The sequence below is a fragment of the Emiliania huxleyi genome (genome assembly GCF_000372725.1).
Source record: "Emiliania huxleyi CCMP1516 unplaced genomic scaffold EMIHUscaffold_57, whole genome shotgun sequence".
Classification (NCBI taxonomy): Eukaryota; Haptophyta; order Isochrysidales; family Noelaerhabdaceae; genus Emiliania; species Emiliania huxleyi.
This window is the reverse complement of record NW_005197722.1, coordinates 672,538-678,537: the sequence shown is the minus strand read 5'-3', so window position 1 is coordinate 678,537 and position 6,000 is coordinate 672,538.

The window sequence follows — 6,000 nt, the reverse complement described above, 5'->3', positions numbered from 1 at the left end:
CTGGTCGAGCCATGCCGCGTCTGGCCGCCTCTCGGCGTGCGGCGATGCGGACGTGTGGCGCGTGGCAGACGAGGAGGGGGAGGAGGCGCCGCTTCGCCCAACCGAGGTCTGGGGCAGCGACGGCGAGGGGGGGGAGGCGGGGGGGGAGGAGCGGCACGAGGAGCGGGGGGAGGGAGAGGCGAAGAGGAGCGCCTTCAGCGTGGTCGTGTCGAGGGCCGCCTCGTCAGGCGCCCAGCCGGCCGCTCCGTGCGCAGCAAGTGCCGCGCCACCCCCCTCCTCCTCCTCCTCATCCGCCGCCACCACCGCCACCGCCACCGCTGCCTCCTCCTCCTCCGCCGCCGCCACTGCCACCGCCGCCGCCACCACCGCCGCCGCCATCCCCGCCGCCGCCGCCGCCGCCGCCATCCCCGCCGCCGCTCCCGCCGTCGCCGTCGCAGCCTCTGGCGCAGCCTCTGGCGCCGCAGCCGCGTGCGCCGCTGGGGCCAGCGCCACAGCCACCGCTTCCACGGTCCCCCCAATGGCCGCGACGTCAGCGCTGCCGCCGCCCACAGCCACCTTGCCGCCGCACTCCGCTGTGCAGCCGCCGCCGGGGCAGACGTTGGGGCAGCCGATGGCGTTGGGGCAGCCGATGGCGTTGGGGCAGCCGATGGCGTTGGGGCAGCCGATGGCGTTGGGGCAGCCGATGGCGTTGGGGCAGCCGATGGCGTTGGGGCAGCCGATGGCGTTGGGACAGCCGATGGCGTTGGGGCAGCCGATGGCGTTGGGGCAGCCGATGGCGTTGGGGCAGCCGATGGCGCCGCCGCTGCAGGTCGTCACTCTCCACTCGGACCTCCTTCCGTATGACATGCTGATCAGCCGCTGCCAGTCCGACTGCTCCTCCGCCGCCAGCTCGCGCCCGCCCTTCGCCTCGCAAGACTCGTTCAACTCGCAGGCCAGCTCGGATGCCGCCGGCGAGACGACCTCTGGCCGCCGCCAGCAGCCCAAGGCGTACCCGCGCGTCTACCCTCGCGCCCGGAAGAGGCACTCGCTGGGGTCCGTGTTCCGCCCCGCCGCACCCGAGGCCCCCTCGGCCTCGGCGGCGGCCGCCTCCTGCGCAGCGGCCGACAGCAGCTCTGTCGCCGCGGCTGGCTCCTTGGCGGACATGTCGATCGGGTCGCTCGCGGCGGGGTTCGGGTACTGTGGGGGTAGGGTAGATGCGGCTCCCGCAGTCGAGCTCGCACACCCGGTGGCGGCGGCGCCAACCGGCGTGGCGGCAGCGCCAACCGGCGTGGCGGCAGCGCCAGGCGGGGTGGCGGCAGCGCCAGTCGGCGTGGCGGCGCCGGTGTTCGCGCTTGCCGCGGCGGCGCGCCTGCCGTCTCACGACGTGCGGCTGCGGCGCGAGCACACGGCGTGAGCACGGGGCGTCTCTGCGGCTATTCCGCCGCGACTTGCGTCGACTCTGTGTTGAGCTATATTCGTTGGGTGCGTTCATGAGGTGTGTGAAATCTTGGAAACAGCAAACACGGGGCATGCTTCTTGCTTGATTCATTCTCATGATTGCTTCCTGGGTGCTGGGACACGTCTCTCACTCACTCACCTTTTATGTGGCAAACTGCACCGGCCAGACCGCGTGTACGGCTCTTATGTCGTGTGTGCGCGCGTGTGTGTGCGGCCAAATATGTCTTCGCGGCTCTTTCGCCTGAGGAGCTACGCAGAGATTTTTTGTAGGGTGCCCACAGGAGTCAGGACCCAAAAAAAGAAAGGAAAAAAGAAATAAGGCACTCCCGATCGCAGCACTTCATGTTGGCTAGTCGAGATATTGAGAGTGTGACTAGGAGGGTGGGACGCTGGGGATTCTCAAAGGTATACCCTTGGAATGGCCGGATCCAGCCTTGAAAGTACGGGGTGTGGACCCTGAGTTGACCAGGGGTTGTGCGCTGGGTCTCCTGCTCGGCTCCAGCCAGTAGACAAGTCTTGTCATCAACAGAGTAGAAGGATCTGACCTCGGGGCCGATGTGACCAAGCGCTGGTAGCGTGGTTTTACCTCACACCCATGGTCTCACAGTGTGCCGGCAGTCGCCGAGCAGTGTCGCTCACACAAGCCGCAGCACAAGTGACTGAGGGCCAGTGAGGGCGAGCCCATCGCTGTCACAGCTGTGGCAGCCGCACAGTAGGCTGTGCCAACTGTGCAGAGTGTGTGAGCAGCAGAGGAGCTGCTCTCCAGGCTTCTGTCGCAAAGAGCTGCATGCCACCGAAAGCGCTGTCGAGGTTCGCCGAGCGCGGCGCAGGTTGGAGGACACCGTCACCGACGAGCGCGTTGGAGTATTCACTCCGGACAAAGACGGCTACACGCACACGAGCCGCGGTCGTGTAGCCGTCTTAGCGGCGAGGCGCGGGACCGTCTGTGGCGAAGTGGGTCGCGTCCTCCGATTTCCTCAACTCAGGGTCCGCTCCCTCTACGAGATCGCGCGCGCTTCGCGCACAGCACCGCCTGTTCTCCGCGGCTGTGTGACGCGCGCGTGCCGTGTACCAGCAGAGTTGGGCGCGCGCGGCGCGACGGCGCCCGCGAGGGAAGGCGCGGGTGCAGCGGCCGCCGGCGGCCGTGCCGCCCGCCAGCCGGCGCAGCAGCGGCCAGCGCAGCGGCCGCCGGCGCAGCAGCCAGAGCAGCCGGTGCGCGCCTTGCGAGGCGAGTACTGCCGCCCGGCAGCCTTGAGGCGGCCGGGCGGCAGTACTCGTTCGAACTTTGCGAGCCGTGCGCGCGCCGAGGCGCCCGCGGCGCGCGCCCGCCCGGCTGCTAGTAGGAGGCGGCGCAATATGGCCTATAGTACAGCCCTTGAGGAGGAGGAAGAGGCTGGCTGGCAGTGCTGTATGCCGCCGAGGGGCAGTTTTGGGGTGCTGTCACGGGCCCAGGGGGCTGCAGAAGGCGTCCGCAGCCGGGACAACCCGCCCCCCCAGCCGAGGCCGGTCGAAGCCCACTTGAGTGCAGCCATGAGGAGTCCTCTTGGTGCTCCTGGCGGCCGTTGGAATGGCGAGCGCGCGCCGATGGGGGGGGGGGGGGGTCTTGCTTGCTCCACACCGAGCGCCATCGGTCCGGACCGGTGCACTCACCGAGGGGTGGCCTGCACAAGGTCTGAGCCGCGGGCGCTCGGCGCAAAGTGCAGTGTCACGCTCGTGCTCGCGCGTGACAAACCGGGGAACCCTCGTTTCCTATGTACTCGGTCCCCCAACGGAAGAGGCCTCTCTCCTATTGGAACATTCCAACATCAGATTTGCCTCGTGCGTCCCTTTTTGAGACGGAAAGCTATTTTCTTTTGGGCACCCTACCTTTTGCTTGAGAGCCATGGTTGTTGGTTTGATGTCGACGTGTTCTCGGATCGAGTCGGACACACCTCTCGTCTCGTGTCTCTCACCCACACACACAGAAGAGTATCTTACTACTACTGTCTCTCACCCACAGTCACTGTGCTGGCCTCGACCCGGCGGCGGGAAGGCTCGCCGGACCGAAAGTTCGGCGGCGAGCCTCTTCTCCATCGCCTCGTGCGCCCTCAGCGAGAGCTCGAGCCGCCCGCCCGTGTCCCGGGCACGCATCGCCTCGCGCCTCGACGCGGCAGAGAGGCCCTCGAGGCTCGCAAAGGAGAGGAGGTGCGCCGTTGCCGCCTCGGCGTCGGCGACGCCCCACGCGTCGCGGTACGGCGCTATCAGCGCCGCGTCCGCCGACGAGCGCCGCTCGGCGCTCATCCACGCCGTCAGCACTGCGAGCAGCCCGGGGTGGAAGGCCAGCGGCAGCAGGCCCAGCGTGCGGCACGCCCGCGAGAACTGATCGGCCACGGGGCGGCACCGCCCCGCACCGGTCGGCTGGTGGAGCCAGCGGTGGTGTGCCCCACGACAGCCGCCCCCTCGCTCCGCTAGCAGATCGATCCGGCTCTGCAACGCCCGGCCGGAGGACCTCACCCTCTCAATCTTCTGGACGATGCTCGGCGCGTCGGTGCCAACCCACGTCGAAATGCCGGCGTCAGTGTCCATGCGGACTACGACGCTGCATTCGTCCGGAACGGCCTTAACCAGCACTCTTCCAACGCAGCGAGTGAGCACGACGAGGCGGCCGGCGGACGACTCCTCCACTCTGACCACCTCCAGGAGCGGTGTCACGGCACCGACGAGGGCGCCTCGCTTCGGCACCTGGACGAGGCACGAGTGGTTATCGACAACGGAGCGAGAGATTGAGGCTGCCTGCGCCGGCGAGGTGGTCAAAAACTTGAGTCTCTCGCCGGGCACGAGCAGGTGCTGGTCGGAGAAGCCCAAGGCGGGGAGGGACCGTCGTCGCAAAGCTAGCCAGGTGGCTGCGCCCACGCCCGGTCGTGCTGGGTTGTCGAAGGAGGCCCTGCTTTGGTGGCTTGGGAGACGGAGCAATGCGGCGCCGTGGAGAATCGAGAGCTGCAGCATGGGTCGGACAGCAGCGGAGGCACACCTCTCTCGCACCGGTGCCAACGAAAAAAGAAAAGCGCCAAGCTAAAAAACCCCAAAAATTAAGCGGCCATAGAGTAAACAAACACGGGTTCTCCGAGGGAGCTCCGCGCTTGCCGCCTCTACTCGGAGCTAGTAGACACCAGCGATCTCGCTGCGCCGTAGGTAGGTAGGTAGAAAGGTGAAGAACAGCCAGGCTCGGACTGGCGTATGGCCACATCGATGTGGGGGGCCGCGAAGAGCAGAGCACCAAAAAGAATAAAACAAAAACGTGACAAAAGTCAATCGTGAGCGCGCTGGCGTCTCTCCGCTCGTTTGCTCGAATAGCACCGCGGCTCCGCGCAGCACGCGGCTCGACCACCGGACAGCAGTCAGCACCGACCGCGGCTCGCGTCTCGTGCGACCAAAGCATCTCTCCTCTCTCTCTCCCAAAGCACCGCGGTTCGCCCCACTGTGACGAACGACACAAGATTTGGCTCATACCCCAAACAAACAACCTAAAACTTCGCGCCCTTGTCGTGCCAGTGTGCTGTGAGAGACGCTGCTTTAGAATTCTTTTCCCATTTTATGGGCACCAAGAGGGAAAGCATCCGCGGCCTTCGACCTATGCTGGGACTGATCCTGGCCGGCTGCTCGCTGCAGGCGCCGCTGGCGCCCAGGAGCGGCACCATCGCCGCCGCGCGCGTTCCCGCCGTCGGGATGGACGAGACCATGCTCGAGAAGGCTCTCGCCGGCGAACTCGCCGACGAGGGGCAAGCGAACCCTTACATGGCGCCTTTGCAGCGAATCGTCCCTCGCCCCATTCCTCTCGCCGCCCGAGCCTCCCCGACCCTGTAGAGTGAGGTCGGATGGGCCGACTACCTCGACAAGAACGGGCAGCAGAGCTACAACATGAACCAGCGGCCATCGCTCGCAAAGGACGGGTACTATACTGCCAGCGTGATGAAGGTGCTCACATCTCTCTTTCCCTGCTTGCTCACTAATCGCCCTGCTGCCGTTCGCGTCCTCCTCACGCCGCCCTCCCCCTCCCACCATTGCCTCCTCCTCCACCCCACGTCCCTGCCAGTCCTCTCTCCGGTGGGCTGCTCGCTCCGCCGCCCTCGCATGCACACACGTATGCATGCATATGCCCCCGCCCCCTCCCTCAACGCCGCCGCCCCGTGCCTGGCAGAGCCCGTTCGCGGTCGTCACCGACTGGGCCTTTGGGCTGAAGGGCTTCATCTCCGACCCACTCGGTTATAAAAACACAGACAGAGACACAGACACAGACAGAGACACAGACACAGACACAGACACAGACACAGACACAGCTGCGCTCAGATGGCCAGCCTCTACCTCTCTCTCTTCCACCCTCCGTCCGAGCCGCCGCCGTCCACGCCTCCACCTCCGCCACCGACCCGCCCCCTTCCACCACCCCTCCGCCTCGCACCTGCCTCCGCCTCGCACCTGCCTCCGCCTCGCACCTGCCTCCGCCTCGCACCTGCACCTGCCTCCGCCAGCGCCTCCTCCCCCCTCCTCCGCCATCACTGCACCGCGCCCGCCCGGGAGCACAGGCAC